The sequence below is a fragment of the Periplaneta americana genome, chromosome 11 (genome assembly GCF_040183065.1).
Source record: "Periplaneta americana isolate PAMFEO1 chromosome 11, P.americana_PAMFEO1_priV1, whole genome shotgun sequence".
In the NCBI taxonomy this organism is placed as follows: Eukaryota; Metazoa; Arthropoda; class Insecta; order Blattodea; family Blattidae; genus Periplaneta; species Periplaneta americana.
The window spans coordinates 45,551,453-45,575,255 of NC_091127.1; the positions used below are offsets into that span (position 1 = coordinate 45,551,453).

Sequence of the window (23,803 nt, forward strand, 5' to 3'; positions counted from 1 at the left end):
ATGGCTCAAATTATCTCTAGTCAAAAAAACAAGCCAGTCTTATTACACAACGATAATCTGTATCATTACCATCAAGACAACCGAAAAGGTGACAGAAAATATTGGCGATGTTTTGATCGGAAGAACTGTAATGCGGGTTGTACGTTTAATTCAGATTTGGGAAATCTTATAGTCATGAAAGATGGTATAGAAAACAATTTGCAGCCTCCAAACGTCAGAGAGGTACCTCCGAGTGACGGAGGTTCTGAATAACATAAGGACAGCAAGAGGTAACACGTAGGACATTTAAGAACTAGATGTAATTGAATACTGACTTCTCCGAAAAAAAAAGACATTTTATGAAAGTGGTCCTTATGAAACCCAAGTCATTTTAGTATGTTGCACCTTGTAGGCTGGGAACATGTAACTGTAGGACCTTTTGAACAATCGATTTTTTTGTATGTATATATGTATTTATTTATTTATTTATTTATTTATTTATTAACACTACAATTGGGTATACACTCGGTGGCAGTGATATGTAATATACAGTAATACCATTACAGTAATACAATAATTACAGCAATTAAAAAAATGAAATAAACCTGCATTTACTTCTAACTATAAATAAATAAATGCAATAAACGTAGGACTATAAATAAAAACTATGCTATAATAACGCCTACAATAAGCAAAAATAAACCTAACTTATAAGTACTTCCATTTCACCCAACTATTACCAATTTAAGTAATTACATATCACCTTAATTCATTACATATCATATTAATTACATATCATCTTAATTAATTGCATATCATCTTCATTAATTACATATAAACTTAATTAATTACATGACACAACTTAGATAATTACACTGCACCTACAATTACATTTTCAGTCTAATCTTCTTAACCTTTCCTTAAATGTACTGATTTTGAGAAGACCACCCTGAAAGATTGCCGCATGTAAGCTGTTCCAGTCTACTATTGTGCGGTTAACAAAGGAAAATTTTGCCACGTCCGTTCATTGTTTTCTGCATTTAAACTTCCTAATATGATCAGCCATGCCTAAGTATGATGGTGTTACTAATCCTCCATTGATGTCGGCCCATGCTTTGTGTCCCATTTGTGCCTTAAACAATGCGGTGAGTCTGGTTTTTCCTCGCCTTGATTTTAGAAATTCCCACCCTAAGTCTTTTACTATCTCTTCACTATGTCCCTTTCCCATTTTGACATATTTTGCTGCCTTGCGTTGGATCTTTTCTATTGAATCGATTTGGTTTTGTCTGTACGGATCCCAACCTACTGCTCCATATTCCATAATTGGGCGAACAAGGGTTTTGTACGCTAAGTCTTTTGATCTTCGTTAGATTTCTTCAGAATATGCATAGAAAAATGGAGTGCTGTCCAGGCTTTCCTCGTGGTATTAGTGACTTGTTCCTCCCAACCCAGTTTGTTACTTAAATATATAGCTAGGTATTTACAAGTATTCACTTGTGGCACCGATGTACCATTCAGCTGATATCTGAGACAAATTTTTTTATGCGTTCTACGGAAGGATATTGACTTACTTTTACTGACATTGCACATGAACATTACCAAACGTGTGATGTTTTTTGTATTTTGACTCTTGTGGAAGGGACCATATCTCTGATAATCGTGGAAGATGCCTTCAGCGAAGTAACCAGTGATTATCTCCGCTAAACTTCTGCCAGGATATGGCGCAGAATTCAGCTGTGCTATGAAAATGAAGGTCTTGATACCGATGCCTTGGATCGTTAAACTGTCAGGTACATGTCCATATCAATCTATAAACCATACCAGTCGTAGTGTCGTAATACATCGGGGGTATACTCACTTTTTGACCTCACTGTAGAATTATATTGAACTTCAAAAATAAAACAACAAACGTCTCAGAACTCAGAATGATAATGATGATGATGGTGATGATTAGAGACGAGAATTCCATGCAAATGCATGTTTTTATAGGAACATAGGGCATAGCTCGAAATTAGTACTTATCCATTTCATTACTTTCCTGTTCCAAATATGTGTACTTTTTCCGTGCATATTTACATGTTTTGGCCTTTTTGGGGATAAAAACATGCGTAATGCATATTTAAGAAATTTTTAGCTTAATTATGTATATAATATACATTATATTCAGTTGAAATACATGTTTTAATGGTTTTGTGTGGACAACTCAGTTCCTCGATTCTTAAGTACCTTATTTTAGCTCCAAGAATAGGATTGAAGAAGGAAAAGAAAAGAAAAACTAATAACAGAAAAAGGTTCATTCAAGTTTGCACCCACAACTTCTTGCGATGTAAAGGGGTCATTCTATGCCTACAAAAACATATTGACTAACAAGCGTAGAAACCTCACGGAAACCAATTTAGAAATGTTAGTTGTTCACTGTGCAGAAGAAAAAAAAGTGAAGTGAAGTGAAGTGAAATAAGAAAATTTGGAACAAAAATGAAAGTACATATTTTAATGTATTTTTCGCTTGATCGTGTATGTTTCATAGTTTTATAGTGCATGAATGCATGCATATTTTGGGTTTTTATAGTCATGAAAGTCGTCTCTAGTGATGATAATGATCAACTACAGACGCCAAGTATGACATTATGATTTGGGGATTAGGAAGGAATGAGAAAATAATAAAATTCAATTAAAAATGTAGCTATAGAGTAACATGAAGGAAGCAAAAAGGCGAGACTCGGAATGAAAAGAAATCTCGAAGCGTTCGCAATAAATCTGTTTAGGTGCTGCTACGACCACCACATATTTCACAGAATGATCCCGGAATCAAACACTAGTGCTCTTCACAGCTCGCTAATACTCGAAGACAAAGCAGAAAAAAGTAATCAGTGTTGTGTTATAAAATTGTATTAATGTGAGTGTGAAAAACAGAATGAACGGGATAATTTTTATACAGGAGTAACAAAGGTCAGGTAGTCAAGTGAACTACATGCTGTTACTGAAAAATCAAAAATAAATCCCCGCCAATTCTGGTCAATTGCCAAATTATCCGATAATGAAAACCATTCCATTATTTACCTGAATCACCCACACAGACTACAAATTGGTTACTTCCAAATTAGTAAAATAATTAGTACCAAGTTACGCGAAATAGCATGCTGTTAAAAAGTTAAAAATTAGCAATTCTGTTTGTATTCGCAGTGACATTAGAAAAATTCGTTATACGGTCGACTCCACATCGCATTTTTGCATGGGTTTACGAGAGCGTCTGTAGGACGGTGAAGGGAATTAGTTATGTCACGTGCACACGTCACAATTCAATACGGTTTTTTATTTGTAGCGTGCATACTGAAACGGTGTAATTTATTATACAGCTACATGCAGCGCAATTACACTATCTGGGAACATTTATTATATTGCTAGTATTAGTAACAAACCAATCGGCCTAATGACGTCCGGGCATATAATTCAAATGGAATACGAAATTTAATTTCCCAGAAATTTATACACGAATTGAATCACGATACCGTTGATTCGGAGTCTTGCTTGAAATACGACTTCGAAACTATTTGGTTCTAACTCAGAGCAGTTGGTTCGAAGACAATTTTTAATATATTCTATCTAAAGTTACAAGTTTTTAATTAAGAAAACACAAATATGACTTCGCAACTCTTTAACCTTGCAATGATTATGTAGCCTACTTAAAATATCCAATTACGATATCCCAGTTCTTTAAATTTTTTTTCAGTAGGTTATTTTACGACGCTTTATCAACATCTTTGGTTATTTAGCGTCTGAATGAGATGAAGGTGATAATGCCAGTGAAATGAGTCCGGGGTCCAGCACCGAAAGTTACCCAACATTTGCTCATATTGGGTTGAGGGAAAACTCCGGAAAAAACCTCAACCAGGTAACTTGCCCCGACCGGGAATCGAACCCGGGCCACCTGGTTTCGCGGTTGACGCGCTGACCGTTACTCCACAGGTGTGGACCCAGTTCTTTAAAAACTGTAATGTTTTCTAACTAAAATATTTATATTACTGCGATGTACCGAAGTACATATGATATTTCCTTGCAGGGAAACTAAGAGTTTGAACTTAAACTGAGAGGATTCAATCCGGCATCGGGATTGGAATCCGGTGTGGCTTAGTGGATAGAGCGTCAGCACGCAGAGCTGAAAACCCGGGTTCGAATCCCGGTGCCGGAGAGAATTTTTCTCAGCTCCACCGATCCTTCATCATAAAATATTTACGTCTTTTAAACTCTTAAGAGTTGCATTGCTTTTGGAACGGAGGAAATGAAATACATTTTCGCAAGTATTTTTTGAGTTGACAGACTTCTAATGTAACCCACATTGATATAATATGATATAATATAATATAATATAATATAATATAATATAATATAATATAATATAATATAGTATAATATAATATAATATAGTATAATATAATATAGAATAATATAATATAATATAGTATAGTATAATATAATATAATATAATATAATATAATATAATATAATATAATATAATATAGTATAGTATAGTATAATATAATATAATATAGTATAGTATAATATAATATAATATAATATAATATAGTATAATATAATGTAATATAATATAGTAATAATAATAATAATAATAATAATAATAATAATAATAATATAAAACAAGTAAAGCGGTAGGTTTGGAAGTGAACCCCGAAAAGACAAAGTATATGATTATGTCTCGTGAGCAGAATATTGTACGAAATGTAAATATAAAAATTGAAGATGTAGTCTTCGAAGAGGTGGAAAAATTCAAATATCTTGGAGCAACAATAACAAATATGAATGACACTCGGGAGCAAATTAAACGCAGAATAAATATGGGAAATGCCTGTTAATATTCAGTTGAGAAGCTTTTGTCATCTAGTCTGCTGTCAAAAAATCTAAAAGTTGGAATTTATAAAACATTTATATTATCGGTTGTTCTGTATGGTTGTGAAACTTGGACTTTCACTTTGAGAGAGTAATAGAGATTAACAGTGTTTGAGAATAAGTTTCTTAGGAAAATACTTAGTGCTAAGAGGGATGAAGTTACAGGAGAATGGAGAAAGTTACACAACGCAGAGCTGCACGCATTGTATTCTTCACCTGACATAATTAGGGACATAAAATCCAGACGTTTGAGATGGGCAGAGCATGTAGCACGTATGGGCGAATCCAGAAATGCATATAGAGTGTTAGTTGGAAGGCCGGAGGGAAAAAGACCTTTGGGCAGGCTGAGACGTAGATGTGAGGATAATATTAAAATGGATTTGAGGGAGGTGGGATAATTGATAGAGACTGGATTGATCTTGCTCAGGATAGGGACCAATGGCGGGGTTACATGAGAACGGCAATGAAACTGCGGGTTCCTTAAAGGCATTTGTATTGTATTATTATTATTATTATTATTATTATTATTATTATTATTATATACATGTGCATGTCAGGTCAGTCATGGAATATAATTCTTCGGCCTAGAGAAAATGTTGAGTGTGAACTGTATTTTTAACACACTAAAAACTGTCTTTGTTAGATTGAGGCTACAATTCTCAGACAGCAAGCTGACAGCCTAACGCCGCCGGCAGAGGTTCTGTTGTTACATGAAATAATCATACTTCCCAGTTTCTCTCACAATGTTACATTGTCTTTCATTTTCAGTCCTAAGTTATTAATATAGGCCGAGTGCTTTGCTTGTGTTCGTTACATCTGAAGTTCGAATGTGAGATAGCTTGCTATCACAGACAGATAGAGGAGGTCCGTTTCAAACCGTATTAAGTCCACCCATGGACAAAATTGATTTTTATATGATTTTGTATAGTTCTGAATATGCTCTATCATGTTGTGAAGTCTGTTTGGATCTAACTGTATTAAATCATCTTCAAAAGAATGCATGAAGCTGGGTTTTCGTGGCAAACCGTATTTTCGCCAAGAACGCCTACCTATCTACGTTGATTGAGATTCGGTGCTGATGCCTTGTTTCTTCAACTGCATGGGAATTTTCATCAGCCCACACATGTTGATTTCGAAAATTCACAACACCATCTCTGCTGAACTCTGCTCATATCCACAACAAAACTTTTCTTTTCAGTATTCCTTGCGACGTATCAGTACTCCATGCCAGGGGTGTCAACTACAGTATGATTATCTGGTAGCCTGCTGTATTTTAGGACAGAAAAATGCATTGCCATAAATGGACGTCACATTGAGCACGTCCTGTGAACAAGTGTTCAGATCTCAGAAAGTATGTGTTGTAGGATCCATGTATGTGTATGTATGTATGTATTTATTCACACTGCAATGGGTATATACCCGGTGGCAGTGGTAACTAATTACACTCAATAATGACAATAATAAACTTATTAATTAAAAATACAATTAATGATAATACTAATAATTAATACTAATAATAATAATAATAACAATAATAATAACAACAACAACAGGGAATATACTAAATTAAATGAAACGATGTTTATTAGACATTATTTTTATGTTTTGATTCGTACTATCACCTCCTCACGTCTGGCCGTGAAACCAGGTGGCCGATTCCCGGTCGGGGCAAGTTACCTGGTTGAGGGTTTTTCCGGGGTTTTCCCTCAACCCAATATGAGCAAATGCTGGGTAACTTTCGGTGCTGGACCCCGGGCTCATTTCACCGGCATTTTCACCTTCATCTCATTCAGACGCTAAATAACCTAAGCTGTTGATAAAGCATCTAAAAATAACCTACTAAAATAAAAAAATCACCTCCTAAAATATTGGATACTTTTTAACACCCTGTATAGATAGGTATATAAATTCATTAATGTACGGATAAATGAATGAATGGATGAATGACTAATTGGGTAAATGAATGAATTACTGATGAATAGACGAAGAGATGAATGAAGGAATGAATTGATGGAGGAATGCATGAATGAAAGCGTTGAGGATTAATGAGTGAATGCATGAATAACTGGGTAAATAAAAATTGATTATTGGCTAAATTACTTAATGATTAATGAATGGGTTGGAGGGTTAATGAATGAATGAATTAATGAATGGGCTAGTTAGTGATGGAATGGCATGAATGTTTAAAAAAGTGAATGAGTGGGAAGATAAATATAGAAATGAGTAAGTTAATAATGTAAAAAAGGAATTAACGAGAGAGGGGAAGAGTAAATGGAAATCAGGGAACTATGGTAAAAAACAAGGGGAATAGAAAATAATCGAAAGAACAAACTAAAGCAAAGAAAAGATTAGAGGAAGAAAAGTACGCATGAAATGAGAATGAATAAAAAGTAAAGAAAGAACAAAATGAAGTAAAATGGAAGGAAAAAGAGAGTAAATGCACAAAAAGCAAGGAAAGAATAATGATTAAAAAAGTAGTATAGGTCTACGCTGGAAGAAAGAGAAGAAAGGAACCACATTACGTGTTAACAGTAGTGTTCTCCTCCCACGTGTTTAGCAGAGGTTCGTGACAGCTGCTGTAGCAGTGGCTGTACCGCAGCACGCAGTGGTGTAATGCCAGCCGTTGGTTCAATACTACTCGCATTAGGACGGCCGATGAGCCCGTCATACTTCATCACCCCCTTATCTGACAGGCGGCAGCTGCCGTGATGTATGAGCCCACAGGCACTCGTCCCCGAATTTCCGGCTAACAGAGCCTGCACCCCAGACGCTTCCTTCGGTATGCGTGCCTTATCCCTCACCTCTCTTTACGATATCCAGTTCACACTTGTGTCAATCACAGAAGGGCAAGATCATAACATTCCACATTATTAAGTATTTTATTTATTTATTTATTCAGCTAGAAAATTTATAAAACTAAAATGTTTCTAGCCTCTATCAGAAGACCCAGGCTCGTGTACGGTGTGGTCTTAGGCGATAATATAACATAAAATTTACAAGGACAGTTTACTAAACACAGTAAGTAACTTAATTCAAACAAATAAATAACACACAAGAGCAAAAAAAAAAAAGAAGAAAAGAAGAAGAAGAAGAAGAAGAAGAAGAAAAAGAGAGAAGAAAAAATTGACAATCGGACAGAAGTCAGTGATATTTAATAAAAACATGAATATAGTAATTGTCTATGCGGATGACGGAAATATGTTAGCAGAAAATCCACAAACGATTAGGGAAAACACGGAAATTCTACTTGAAGCAAGTAAAGCGATAGGATTGGAAGTAAATCCCGAAAAGACTAAGTATATGATTAAATTATGTCTCGTGACCAGAATATTGTACGAAATGGAACTATAAAAATTGCAGATATATCCTTCGAAGAGGTGGAAAAATTCAAATATCCTGGAGCAGCAATAACAAATATAAATTACACTCGCTAGGAAATTAAACGCAGAATAAATATGGGAAATGCCTGTTATTATTCGGTTGAGAAGCTTTTGTCAAGTAGTCTGCTGTCAAAAAATCTGAAAGTTAGAATTTATGAAACAGTTATATTACCGGTTGTTCTATAGGGTTGTGAAACTTGGACTCTCACTTTGAGAGAGGAACAGAGATTAAGGGTGTTTTAGAATAAGGTTCTTAGGAAAATATCTGGTTCTAAGATGGATGAAGTTACAGGAGAATAGAGAAAGTTACACAACGCAGAGCTGCACGCATTGTATTCTTCACCTAACATAATTAGGAACATTAAATCCAGACGTTTGAGATGGGCAGGGCATATAGCACGTATGGGCGAATCCAGAAATGCATATAGAGTGTTAGTTGGGAGGCCGGCGGGAAAGAACCTTTGGGGAGGCCGAGACGTAGGTGGGAAGATAATATTAAAATGGATTTGAGGGAGGTGGGATATGATGGTAGAGACTGGATTAATCTTTGTCAGGATAGGGATCAATGGCGGGCTTATGTGAGGGCGGCAATGAACCTGCGGGTTCCTTAAAAGCCAGTAAGTAAGTAAGTAAGTAAGTAAGTAAGTAAGTAAATAAGTAAGTCAGTTAGTATGAATATAGTCGACAGAAATACTTTCTTACTTACTTAATTACTTACTTACAAATGGCGTTTAAGGAACCCGGAGGTTCATTGCCGCCCTCACATAAGCCCATCATCGGCCCCTATCTAGTGCAACATTAATCCACTCTCTGTCATCATACTCCACCTCCCTCAAATCCATTTTAATATCCTCTCATCTACGTCTCGGCTTCCCCAAAGTTTTTTTTTTCCCTCCGATCTCCCAACTAACACTCTATATGCGTTTCTGGTTTCGTCCATACGTGCTACATGTCCTGTTCATCTCAAATGTCTGGATTTAATGTTCCTAATTATGTCAGGTGAAGAATACAATGCGTGCAGTTCTGTGTTGTGTAACTTTCTCCATTCTCCAGTGACTTTATCCCTCTTAGCCCCAAATATTTTCCTACAAATCTTATTCTCAAACATTCTTAATAGTCGAAGAAATAAAGAGGTAAAAAATGCACACATTTGTTAGTATTATATATCATGAATAGTTTTATAAATTTCTTTTTTAGAAGGTTCGATTTTAAAATATTTCAAATTTGGAAAATGGTTTGTAATTATATTATTAAAGTCTTGGGCACCATGTTTAAGAGCTGCACTTGTATGACATTTAGGCTCAATTAATGGGAAAGTAGACTTTTGTCTTCGAGTACGGTATTCACGTCGATTAGATTTATGTTATATTTTATTTCTGTGGTAGTAAGTTAGTAAACTATATTTATAAATTTATTCAATAATAAATACTTAAAATCTGTATAAATTAAATTTGTTGGGTAATCCATGTTTTTGGTTAGACAAATTTTCATAAATCTTGTGTGTAATAAAATTAATGGATTAAGTACAGATGATGATGATGATGATTATTATTATTATTATTATTATTATTATTATTATTATTTTCATTATTATTTAGTTAACTGTCCGAAGACAGGTTGAACCTCATTGACACCAATAAAGAATTACTAAAGAGGCAACTAAGCCATGAGATAATTGATAAGGATGACGAGTTCTTTTCCCCTCCACTGCACACATCGCTGACTACTAACAATTTTTAGTTGGTTATTTGAAGAAGCTGTATCAACTATTGGGTTTTTAGCGTCGATGAGATTGGTTATAGCGAGGTGGTATTTGGCAAGATAAGGACGAGGAAAAGTTCACGTTTGAAAAGTTTGATAGTGTAGTTCAGTTAACTGCTTAAATACTGTTTACTTTTATGCAGTTTTATTAAATTGTCAATTGTGAGTGTATTATGTATTTCGTTTTATCTACAGTGACTGAAAACAAATATTTCCGATGTAACAAGACCATGAAAACATTGGGGATTTCGTTAAATTTTTCAATGATTTCTTAATTGTGTAGGTTGTTCTTGTCCACACCTATGGAGTAACGGTTAGCACGTCTGGCCGCGAAACCAGGTGGCCCGGGTTCGATTCCCGGTTGAGGCAAGTTACCTGGTTGAGGTTTTTTCCGGGGTTTTCCCTCAACCCAATACGATCAAATGCTGGGTAACTTTCGGTGCTGGGCCCCGGATTCATTTCACCGGCACTATCACCTTCATCTCATTCAGACGTTAAATAACCTTAGATATTGATAAAACGTCATAAAATAACTTACTAAAAAAGTTTTTCTTAGTTTATTACTAAAGCTCTTGCTAGTAATAAGTTAGAAAGAGCTTGTCGTTACAGAATCTGGGTTATACATATTTTCTGCGCATGTCAGTGAAATTTATAAAAAGAACCATTTGTGTTTCATTTATCCTGTTTGTTACAATAAGGTTACAGTGTAACAATTTTTTATATATTAATGTTATTCCGTGCACACACTATAATTCCATACTCTTTGTTTCAGAATCTTGGCGCTGAACCCTCAAGGGAAGGAAGGCTGCATTCTCCATCAAGCGAGATCTCCTATCGGAAATGAGTGAAGGTAAAATATTCGTTACATACCTTGTTATGGCTTATTGTGTTTACGTACTTATAATTACGGATATTATTATGTGATGAAATGAAGTTATCTGTGCTTTAAGTAGATAGATGTAGAGTAATGAATATTTCGTAAAAGGAATAGTTGAATTATTCTAATTATAGCCTATGCTTGACATTTTTATGGCTACGGTATAAAAATAGTATGAGTTTTTATATAAATACAACAAAATATTATACTGCGACAGATAACTCTATCAAGATGGCTTCCATTTCATTAATTCAGTTTCCAGAACTATCGCCCTATTTACTGCTGAGCGTCCCTGTGAATGGTACATCGGACTTAGAAGTTCGTGAGATGTTATAAACTATTTGAAAAAAAAATCCTAAAAAATTTAACATATTTATTTCATAAAAATGGAGGTACAAATACGGAATACTACTAACAAGTTACAAGATTAACAAAATGGCTTCTACTAAGAAAACAAGCACTCAGCTTCTTCAGTAGAAGGGGTTTTCCCAATCATAATACTGAATCCAGGTGAATCGTCTCTCACGTCTTTTCTCGAACTTGTTTTATGGCTTCTTCCACTGCCTTTTCATTCCACAGTTTTCTAAGTTTATTGGAAGGTGAGGTTTTCCCTCCTCCTACAGGTGCCAACATTAAACTACGAAACAGAAAACCAGGGTATAGAGATGGAATATTAATAATACTAGTATTTCATATTTGTGACACACTGATGTTGTAAGTCATAATCTCAAAACATATCGTCATTTGAAAACGAAATCAATGAAACGTACATTGCTATAAACGTAGATTATTTCTCTTTAATAATGTATATAATTAATTTTTCTAACACTGAGGAATAACAATGCATATTAAAAAAAAAAAATAACTTACCGCCAAAACTTACACTTTCCTCGAAAACGCAATAATGATAAACGTTTCAACACTTCAGCTTCTAACTACAAACTAACAAATTCCCGCGAAAGAAAGTATAATTGTTTAGTAATTTGGAAGGCTTCCGCTATAACACAACACATCTTAGGTCGTATATCACACTATTTCATATTTGTATCCCTATTTCATATTTGTAATACTTCCTCTACTTCTAAAATGTCCAGTATTTCCTACGTATTCATCTCTCAGTGTATATATATATATATATATATATATATATATATATTTTATGCAGGAAAACTTCTCTCACGGTTTCCACATGGTAACCGGAACAGTCTTTAAGTGTTCCATTATCCGCTTCAGCACACACGTCACTAAATGATCACTTTCCCATTAAATAACATTCATGTATACTGTATATTTTTTCCGATATTTTAATTATTTTTCGCTTTCTTTCTTCATCTATGGCCATTTATATTAAAGTAGCAGGTTAATATTTATGGCCCTCAACTTTTTAAAAAAGTATTGTCCCTCCCAGATGACACTCCGAATGCCATGCTGTATGCATCGAAGAACGTAAGAGGTCTTGGAATTCTGAGAGCTGAATGGGAAGCCAGTTTTCAACACTATAACATCTGTAGGCGACTGGAACACGTGAATATGCACATCTACATCAAATGAGAAATCTAGAAGAGGAGAAGAAAACATCTCTCACGCGCCTGAAGATTGCTCCACACAGCGTCACTCCTCAAACTAAAGGAAAACATCTCAGAGAAATTCTCAGAAAACAATCATTCCAGTCATTGTGCCAGCTCCCACATAAAGGCAAAGGTGTTTGTACATTTGAAGAATGCCCCAAAGCCAACTCCTGGATCTCCTCTAAAAAGTGTATTTCGTCCTCGGAATACATCAATGCCATCAAGATGTCTTGCAACGTCACCACAGTGAGATCTGTCCCTGGCAGAACCTTCAGCCATCCCGGCTGCAGCAAGACTGAAACACTTGGCCACGTAGGCCTACTGGGGTTCTGTAAGAAGGGAGAGCTACTGATTAACAACAGACACCATCGTGCCCGTACAGCAATTGCCAACGTGCTAAGAAACAGAGGATGGGAAGTACATGAGGAGATTCATTGCGTGTCTGAAGATGATTCTCATAGAAGAGTCGATATAATTGTCATCAATAGAAGAACCCAGAAAGCGATGGTCTTAGACCCTACGATTTGCTTTGAACGAGACACAAATCAAGCACTGCAGATTAATGATGACAAGCGAGCTAAATATGTACTTTGTCTTCCATACCTCAGTGAAAAATATGGCATTTCGCTTTACAACTGGGATGTTGCAGGCTTACTATTTGGAGCGAGAGGTTGTTTACCAAAATTTACATGTAATATTCTTAAATCCTTTAAAATTCCCTTTTATGAGGTTCAGAAGATTGTAATGGAAATTCTGAAAGCCTCTCTTAAAATTTTACATTATCATCTATATATTAACTCGTAAATTTTTGTTGTAATGTACAAATCTAATCCATATTTTGCCCGTTTCATTTCCAATTATCTTTTATGTTTGTTAATTCCGGATCCCAGTGGTCAACCTCACTTGAGGACGGATGATTTTAAATCTTAGTAGTGTGAAATATTGGATAAGTAGGCCTAATTTAAGTTAGTTGGTTAATTCTCAGCCAATATAGGAAAACCCAGAAGGATTGTGTTCTTTGGTTGGAGAAGTGGGAATGCATTTATGTATATTTGACAGAATAAATAAAGATTAGGTAATTTTTTTATCTGATTGTATATACCGATGTCATTGAATTGTGATTTTCGTGAAGAAAGTGTAGCAAATTGGTTGGTATATTTCTATGTAATCACTGAACTGAAGAATATCAATATTGTTGTATAATTCGTTATTGCATATATAGTAGTTTTCTCCAGTTATAGTTGTGTGTAGGGATACGCGTGTTGTCATGAGCAACCCATTGTTATAAATCTTAATTTTTATTTTTTAGACAAACCAGGTACATCATCTCAATCTACAGACTTTTCTATCACCTTTCAACATAGTCTCCATTTCTTTGCACACATTTTCTCGCCGTTCTGTAAGTTTGAAATTTCCTTGCTGTAGAAGTCCGTTTCATCTTCCCGAAGACACTGACGCACTGCTTTCTAGATGTCCTCCAGAGTTTCGTAGCGCTGGCGTCGCAGCTGCTCCTTTACAAAAACCGAAAAGATGATAGTCGGAGGGTGCCAAGTCGGGACTGTAGGGATCCTGCAAAAGAGTTTCCCACCCAAATGTTATGATTTTCTCCACGGTGACATGATCAGTGTGAGGCCATCTCCTAACACTGCTGGCGCCCATGCACACATCACCGTATGCACGTTGAAGTCTGAGGTGAATTCCAGCAGCAGATTTTTCTTCTTTAACAAGGAATTTAATGACAGCACGCTGTCGAAACAAACCATCGTTGTTGACCATTTCGCAAACATTGCCTGTGATCACATGATAGAAGTTAATGACGTCACAATATGTCAATACATAGTGTAAAGTCTGTTGATTATGATCATATAATCGTTTTTGTTACATTGTTGAAATTGAATTTATAGCAATGTGTTGCTCATGACCCTCTATACCAGGGGTCGTCAGCACAGAGGACGCTGGGGCTTGTCTCTCTTACCCGCGGAAAACGCAGTGCACTAGGGTGCACTCCGTAGCTGCTAGCGGGTATGCTCTCTATCTCTCCCTGTCGCACGACGGTGCACACGGGACAGCACCGCGTACGCTTTGCACATTTCACCGAGTGCTGACGACCACTGCTGTATACTATTCAGGCTTTGACGATAACAGAAATGACAAATCTCCAAATCTCGCAGCATTATGTCGTGTGAAACCTGATTAGTACCTTATATAGTGCTGTTTTAATTTTGATAGAAGAATGTGTGAAGTTGTATATATCTCTTAAGTGTTTTGTATCTGATATTAAGGATGAAGGGACAGAACTTTAACTTTTTGACGAGGGAATATTCTAAATTATTTTATTTCTATTTTACTTCTATAGTGAAATATAAATTCAAGTAATTAAAGCCAGACGTGACTATCCCACAGTATCACAAAAATTAAATTTCTTGTCTTAATCGCACCTTCTTATTTAATCTAAACTTGTGGTCAACATGAATTATTACTTCCTTAACTGTTGAAGATTGAAATTGTGATATAAGTTTGGCAACATATGGATTTATCCGTTAGCAGTTCAACTTAGGCCTTGAATATCTCCAAAACTATTTAATTGACCTTGAATGGTGAGCGACTCTAGTAGCCGCGGAAATCTTTTTGTAAATAGGCTTATAACTGGTGTTCTCTTACTGCCATTTATGTGTTTTCCCCTATTCTGTGTGCATCCGACCTTAGAAAACATTAAAATCTTTCGTGACCGTAGAATAACCCTATTCAATCCTTCTGAACAACTGCAGCTATTCAGGAAGATAAGATCAGCATACTATATGTGTAATGAAAGAATTACATTGGCACAGAAATGTCGTAGGATCTATCGAAACATTCCTCCCCCCCCTCCACATCGTGGACGCGTGTGATGCTAAGTCTTGTTGCACACATGTGTATGTTCTTATTTGAAACATCTGAATCGTTTTAACTTCCTGTTTAGGATTATGAATATGGAAAGTGTATAGTAGTAATTTATTACAAGGATTCTAAAAATGTTCGTAGAGTTTCCTAATGTAAACTTTATATGGTCCACCAAACACTCAGACCAAATGAATTCCATATAAAGTCCGGATATGCTTTATTAGTAGCAGTATTCAAATGTTGTTTACGGCTGTTGGAAACCGAAGAGTTTGTAGCATACACATTAATTCAGATGTTGTGGAACGTGTTGCTAGACATTGTTATTTAATTATGAAATCCTTTTAGTTCTTTCTCATACCTTTAAAGTGGAAGTTATTAATTCTTTTCTAATTAGTGTATCTGTGTTAATGAAACCCATAGTAGGCAAGTGAGTATCAAAGCGAGTTTAGTAATGGTTTGACTTTAAAATATGTAATAATTGAATCTGTCAGGTGCAGAATAATAATTTGTCTCGGTTCTTTTATAAAGAAAACGAGCTTAACCTTGACAGGATGCAAGTAACATTGTACGGAAAGTTAATTAATTGAACGCCTTGTTTATAGTGAGTGTTATCTTAAAAACAATACAATAATATAAGTCGTCCTCTCTCATTGAAACAGTAGCGTTTCCACCTGTCTTTGATTTCCGCCAGAAAATTTAAAATATCTGTTTCCTACATATGGTTTTGATGCGTGATCTCTGCATTGTTTTTGTCCTTTATTGTCTTTAGGGGATTCGTACGTGAACGCATGAAAAAAAAAACATAATTTTGCTAATGTATAAAATGCAAATGCATACAAAATTTACACCCATAATTTGACGTCAGTTTAGAGCGTTGTAATGGTTCATTTAGAAATATAGAAAGTGTGAATCATAACTCTTATGTGCGTACAGGTAGTTTATTCTTTACTCCCTATTACATACTTATGTACTTACTTACTGGCTTTTAAGGAACCCGGAGGTTCATTGCCACCCTCACATAAGCCCGACATTGGTCTCTATCCTGAGCAAGACCAATCCAGTCTCTATCATCATATACCACCTCTCTCAAACCCATTTTAATATTATCTTCCCATCTAAGTCTCGGCCTCCCCAAAGGTCTTTTTCCCTCCGGCCTCCCAACCAATACTCTATATGCATTTCTGGATTCGCCCATACGTACTACATGCCCTGCCCATCTCAAACGTCTGGATTTAATTTTCCTAATTATGTCAGGTGAAGAATACAATGCGTGCAATTCTGTGTTGTGTAACTTTCTCCATTCTCCTGTAACTTCATCCCTCTTAGCCCCAAATATTTTCCTAAGCACCTTGTTCTCAAACACCCTTAACCTATGTTCCTCTCTCAAAGTGAGAGTCCAAGTTTCACAACCATAAAGAACAACCGGTAATATAACTGTTTTATAAATTCTAACTTTCAGATTTTTTTGACAGCAGACTGGATGATAAAAGCTTCTCAACCGAATAATAATAGGCATTTCCCATATTTATTTGGCGTTTAATTTCCTCCCGAGTATCATTTATATTTGTTACTGTTGCTCCCAGGTATTTGAATTTTTCTACCTCTTAAAAGGGTAAATTTCCAATTTTTATATTTCCATTTCGTACAATATTCTCGTCACGGGACATAATCGTATAGGCCTACTTAGTCTTTTCGGGATTTACTTCCAACCCTATCTCTTTACTTGCTTCAAGTAAAATTCCCGTATTTTCCCTAATCTTTTGTGGATTTTCTCCTAACATATTCACGTCGTCCCTATTATATAATATGCAAAAAATATTTTAAAGGGGAGGTACACAATTGGACTGCAAAAATTTAGTGAAATTCATTTTTTTTTTATCTCAGCTACAATAAAAGTTAATAAACAAAACCTTTTAAGCTTAATATACAGGAAGAGTTAAACGTCGCTTTGCCCGAACACTTTCTTACATTTAATTACATTTGACTAAACATTGCTTTACAGATTTTGTTCAAAATGGAGGTCCTTTTTCTCGATATACAATCCACAATCTTTAGACACTGATTTACAGATGGCAGAACATAACTCACGATTTTCATCGATTTTCACGAATAACTGTTCGATCATCTGTCGCAACTGATGCAGATCCTGCGGTTTCTGAGGAAAAAACACAATTTTTCAGGTAACCAACAGCAAAAAATCACACGTTGTCAGTTCGCATGATCTGGGTGGCCGTTCTGTTGTGCCACGACGGCCAATCCATTCATGGAATTAGTGGTTTAAGAAGTCCCCTCGCTCCTACTCCAAAATGAGGTGGTGTTGCCATATCAGCTGCATATCGGCAAAACGAGAGCTGTTTTCAAGAATGACATCGGAAAGAACAATTGATATAGGAACATGGTTGCCAACCCACCACTTACCCTACACCGGCTATTCGTTGTTCAAGTTATGACATCTGTATATGTGTATTAAGAAGTATGAAACCTAAGGACGGATATTGGGGAAAGCGACTTTTGACCCACCTTGTACATACAGTACATTACACTTTATAAAACACTATTCAGAATATGAAAGCAGTTAATAATTACCGTAAAAATAATATCAAATTTGTATATTTTTCTACAACCGTAATTCATTTGCATAATAAAATCTACGATAAATTAAATATCAGCATGATTCTTTTACATAAATATTCTAAAAATCTACATCAAACAACATAGTATTTCTTCTAATCGTTATATACTTTCTTCTATTTTTATCACCACTCTACCACTTGTTTTTTTGTTTGCCAACATTTCAAACTGCAAATTCTTTGCGGTACTATAAAATATGTTTTGCGATCGTCATTTGTTTACTTCATAGATAAGTTAGTCAACTGAAAATGGCGACTCCGTTCAAACGTTTTGGTGAAGATAACATTAGTGAAATAGAATTTTAGTAAGTCAGTTAATATTTTATTGTATTAGAGTACTTTATTTCTCCTGATCTTTATATATACTTTCTTCTAATCGTGTAATAGTCAATTAAATCCTACTCGAGTTTTAATTTTCTCTAGATAAATCAAAACCTCTAGTGAGATTACTGTTGATATTTTTTTTTTTAATTTAATATTGAAGGTATCGATTAAGAAAAAAAAATATAGTTCTTGAAGGAATAAGTAAAAGATCCTAGACTGCCTTGTTGATTAAAACATTTCAGTAATAGAATCGTGTAGATATTTAATCAATTTTATATTGTATTGTGCAAATGCTTTACGGTTGTAAAAAATATGCAAATTTAATATTACTTTACAGGTAATTATTACGTATTTTAATATTCTGCATAGTGTTTTTAAAAAGGGTAATGTATGTATATTAAGCATGAAAAATTTTGTTCATTTAGCTTCTATAATAGCCGAAAACCCGCACGACAATGTTGTATATGTCGCGTCGTTGACGTAAAGACTGCTTGTGAGTGTTTCGAGACGCCGAAATTGATCACTCCCGAAGTCCCGAACATCCTTCAATCGCCACAGTTGTTTATACCTGACTGAACTTATATCTACTTTGGCAACTGTTATATATGTATAAACAATCAAGTAACGTACTTGAAACATCATCTCTACCTTTCAGTTTATAATAATCCGTTCCTCAATCTTTATTTAATTACTAGGACCTTATTAAAAGGCTAGGAATTTTCTTTTCATATGTTTAAGCTCGTGTGCAATCTCAGGTGAAAAGATATTAAAGTTATGTTTTATGTTTCTTAGAAATTCACATTTATTTGAGAAATTGTTTTTTTCTATTTATATAACCATAGGTAATATATAATAGGCCCTAGTGTCGGAACATTTTGATAACTAAGATACTGTTCTGTTTTGTCTTTTTGTCTCATTTAAACATTTGTAATGTTATTTATTTCAATGATGCTATTTCGAGAACGATGAGCGAGACTCGAAGCGCACGAAAATGAAGAGACGAGACTCGGAAGACGAATGCAACGAACGCAGCGAGCGAGAGCGGCAGTTAGTTTTGTTCATCTCTAGTGCACACATCTGAAAAACAAACTACAGACTGGTCCAAAAAATGTATATACTATTTAATTGCCAATAACTTTAAAATTAATTGATGGAAACGTTTAATTTTCGGTGAAAGTGTAGCTTAATGTTCAAAGTATTGAAATCAGTGTAGGTGTTCTAAGTGGTCATCATTAAAATCGTACACAAGCGATGCCACGGAACAACTGCACGAACTACCGACTGTAACATGTCCAGTTGGATATCTGCACAGAAACGTACGATGGATTCTCGTATATTAGAAAGCTGAAATTGTGTATAGGTTTTTAAAATTATTCAAGTAGGTTAAAAGTGGACTGTTATTATGATATTAATGTAAGAATTTTAATATTTTTTTCATAAATTATGAATTTTATTTAGAGTCTTTGTTTGATAATAAAATATTTTAATCCAGGATAATTATAGAAACTTTATAACTGTCTGGTTTAATGATCACGTTATTAAGAACGAACAATAAATATTAAAGATCGATGACTTCTGGTGTCCCACAGGGTTCAGTTATGGGCCCATTATTATTTGTAATTGGTGTAAATGATTTACCTGCTTTTATGGCACCTACTTCTGAATGTGTTATGTTTGCAGATGATACTACTTTCATAATAACTGGTGAGAATATAAATGAAATGCAATTGAAAGTTGATGAAACAATACAAGCTTCTGAAAATTGGTTTGGTAACAATGGTTTGTATGTTAACAAAGATAAGACGCAAAATGTGTTATTTAAAATGTGTAATATTGAAGTTAATTATGCTAAGCTTCTTGGTCTTACTTTTGATAGTAAGTTAAATTGGAATAAACATATTGATGAATTATCCAATAAATTATCTCAGACATTGTTTCTGCTTCGAAGAATCAAACCTGTAATTGCACAAGACATGCTAGTTAAAATATATTATGCCTTATCCATTGTCACTTGAATTATGGTATTAGACTCTGGGGAAATTGCTCACGTATTAATGACATTTTTCTGTTACAAAAGAAGGCTGTTAGAATTTTATCTGGCAGTAATGATGTAGTACATTGCAAACCATTGTTTATTAGATTTCAAATTATGACACTTCCATCTTTGTATATTTATGCATGTTTGTTGTATGTTAAAAGAAATGAAACTCAGCTTCCTTTACGTAAAGACTATCATGAGCACGCTACCAGATATTGTAATGATATTCAGTTACCATTGGTTAGACTTGAAAAAACAAATTCTTCATTTATGAAACAAAGTATAAAGTTTTATAACATGTTGGATAATAACGTTAAACTTTTGGATATGAGACATTTTAAAATTGTATTAAAAAAACATTTTACTAATCATCCCTATTATAGAATAAGTGATTTTCATGGTATGTTTAAGAATGTGTTGCTATGACTTATGTTGATTGTCTGTAGACACAAGCCAAACTTAATAAAGCATATCTATCTATCTATCTATCTATCTATCTATCTATCTATCTATCTATCTATCTATCTATCTATCTATCTATCTATCTATCTATCTATCTATCTATCTATCTATCTATCTATCTATCTATCTATCTATCTATCTATCTATCTATCTATCTATCTATCTATCTATCTATCTATCTATCTATCTATCTATCTATCTATCTATCTATCTATCTATCTATCTATCTAACTATCTATCTATCTATCTATCTATCTATCTATCTATCTATCTATCTATCTATCTATCTATCTATCTATCTATCTATCTATCTATCTATCTATCTATCTATCTATCTATCTATCTATCTATCTATCTATCTATCTATCTATCTATCTATCTATCTATCTATCTATCTATCTATCTATCTATCTATCTATCTATCTATCTATCTATCTATCTATCTATCTATCTATCTATCTATCTATCTATCTATCTATCTATCTATCTATCTATCTATCTATCTATCTATCTATCTATCTATCTATCTATCTATCTATCTATCTATCTATCTATCTATCTATCTATCTATCTATCTATCTATCTATCTATCTATCTATCTATCTATCTATCTATCTATCTATCTATCTATCTATCTATCTATCTATCTATCTATCTATCTATCTATCTATCTATCTATCTATCTATCTATCTATCTATCTATCTATCTATCTATCTATCTATCTATCTATCTATCTATCTATCTATCTATCTATCTATCTATCTATCTATCTATCTATCTATCTATCTATCTATCTATCTATCTATCTATCTATCTATCTATCTATCTATCTATCTATCTATCTATCTATCTATCTATCTATCTATCTATCTATCTATCTATCTATCTATCTATCTATCTATCTATCTATCTATCTATCTATCTATCTATCTATCTATCTATCTATCTATCTATCTATCTATCTATCTATCTATCTATCTATCTATCTATCTATCTATCTATCTATCTATCTATCTATCTATCTATCTATCTATCTATCTATCTATCTATCTATCTATCTATCTATCTATCTATCTATCTATCTATCTATCTATCTATCTATCTATCTATCTATCTATCTATCTATCTATCTATCTATCTATCTATCTATCTATCTATCTATCTATCTATCTATCTATCTATCTATCTATCTATCTATCTATCTATCTATCTATCTATCTATCTATCTATCTATCTATCTATCTATCTATCTATCTATCTATCTATCTATCTATCTATCTATCTATCTATCTATCTATCTATCTATCTATCTATCTATCTATCTATCTATCTATCTATCTATCTATCTATCTATCTATCTATCTATCTATCTATCTATCTATCTATCTATCTATCTATCTATCTATCTATCTATCTATCTATCTATCTATCTATCTATCTATCTATCTATCTATCTATCTATCTATCTATCTATCTATCTATCTATCTATCTATCTATCTATCTATCTATCTATCTATCTATCTATCTATCTATCTATCTATCTATCTATCTATCTATCTATCTATCTATCTATCTATCTATCTATCTATCTATCTATCTATCTATCTAACTAACTAACTAACTAACTAACTAACTATCTATCTATCTATCTATCTATCTATCTATCTATCTATCTATCTATCTATCTATCTATCTACCTAGCTACCTACCTACCTACCTACCTACCTACCTACCTATCTACCTACCTACCTACCTATCTCTCTGTCTGTCTGTCTGTCTGTCTGTCTACATAATTCGTTTGAGACGTGTGCTCTCATACTCATAATGCAAGTATAAATAAATAAACAAATAAGCAAAGAAAACATAGAAACAAATATAGGCTAAAAAGAAACAATTAAATAAACAAAGAAACAAATAAATAAATATACTTTTCCCACAGTATGCAATAATGAGTAAAGGATAAACTGTGAACTTAAAAGTTGACATAAAATTATGGCTGTAAATTTTTTATACATTTGGAATTTGAATAATAGAAAATTTGTATTAGCTTTTTAATGTGTTCACATTTAGTGGAGACCACAAATAGATGACTCCGGGATTTGTGACTGTCTAGTGTTGGTTCGGAACCCTTACAAGAGTGGGAACTGAACGAGCTGACGGCTATACAGCCATCCCGGACAAACTGGCAATTCCGATTAAAAATTTATTTTCAGAAATATTTGCTTATTATTAATGTAAGACATAGATAAGTCTCTACATTTAAAATTATAATCTATTATTTTCAGAAGAAAAATACACTATCTACCAAAAAGTAATTGGGCACTGTTTTTTTGCCCCTTTAGAACCTCGTGGGTCCACCTCTTGTTGCTATATCAGCAGCCACCCCGTCAGGCATGTTCTCCACTAGTTTGTGTAGGATATCCACTGGAATGCGTCGCCATTCCTCCAGTTGGACAATGAAAGTTCGCCGAATTTCCCGAAACTTCAATCGCCGGTCCAATTCGTCTCAAAGGTGCTCAATGGGATTGAGATCAGGACTCTGTGCAGGCCAGTCCAGCCGGTGAACATTATTGTCTGCATACCATTGCATAGTAGCCGCCGAAACATGGCATCTAGCACGTAAAATCCTGGGTGCCCAATTACTTTTTGGTAGATAGTGTATTTTAAAAGTTTTATGGGCATTGAATCTAAGTGACCTTGCCTAGGTAATAGGTACTCTTTTGTTTCCCTAAAGTTTTCAGCACTTATTGCAGGGCTGGGCAGCAAGAGCGGATTCTACTCTCTCACGGGGAGCCATATGATTTCTCTTCATCCCCTTTCTTCCCCGCCGAACACCGCGCAACGTTGATTCAGTGACGGATGAATATTAAGCGTCCCCGTTTAGAGTCTAGTTCCGCTCCCGATGCACAGCTCTGACTTATTGGCTGTTAATTTATGTTTTTGAAAGAGATATTGTTGAACTATTTTGAGAGTCTGCTCTGTTAATTCCAGAGCTCC

At 34.4% G+C, this 23,803-nt stretch overlaps 1 protein-coding gene and 1 non-coding gene across 4 annotated transcripts in view; both read left to right on the top strand.

Annotated features, from left to right (window-relative positions):
* Nucleotides 1-23,803, top strand: part of LOC138708969 (octopamine receptor beta-2R-like) — a 793,399-nt gene that overhangs the window by 585,673 nt on the left and 183,923 nt on the right. For all 3 annotated transcript variants that reach the window (XM_069839376.1, XM_069839375.1, XM_069839377.1), the window contains one exon: nt 10,798-10,875. The gene's annotated coding sequence lies outside the window, so the exon portion shown is untranslated. The remainder of the gene's footprint in view (nt 1-10,797; nt 10,876-23,803) is intronic.
* TRNAC-GCA (transfer RNA cysteine (anticodon GCA)) lies at nt 4,097-4,168 on the top strand. Its single transcript has one exon. It is a non-coding gene; the product is annotated as a tRNA-Cys (tRNA).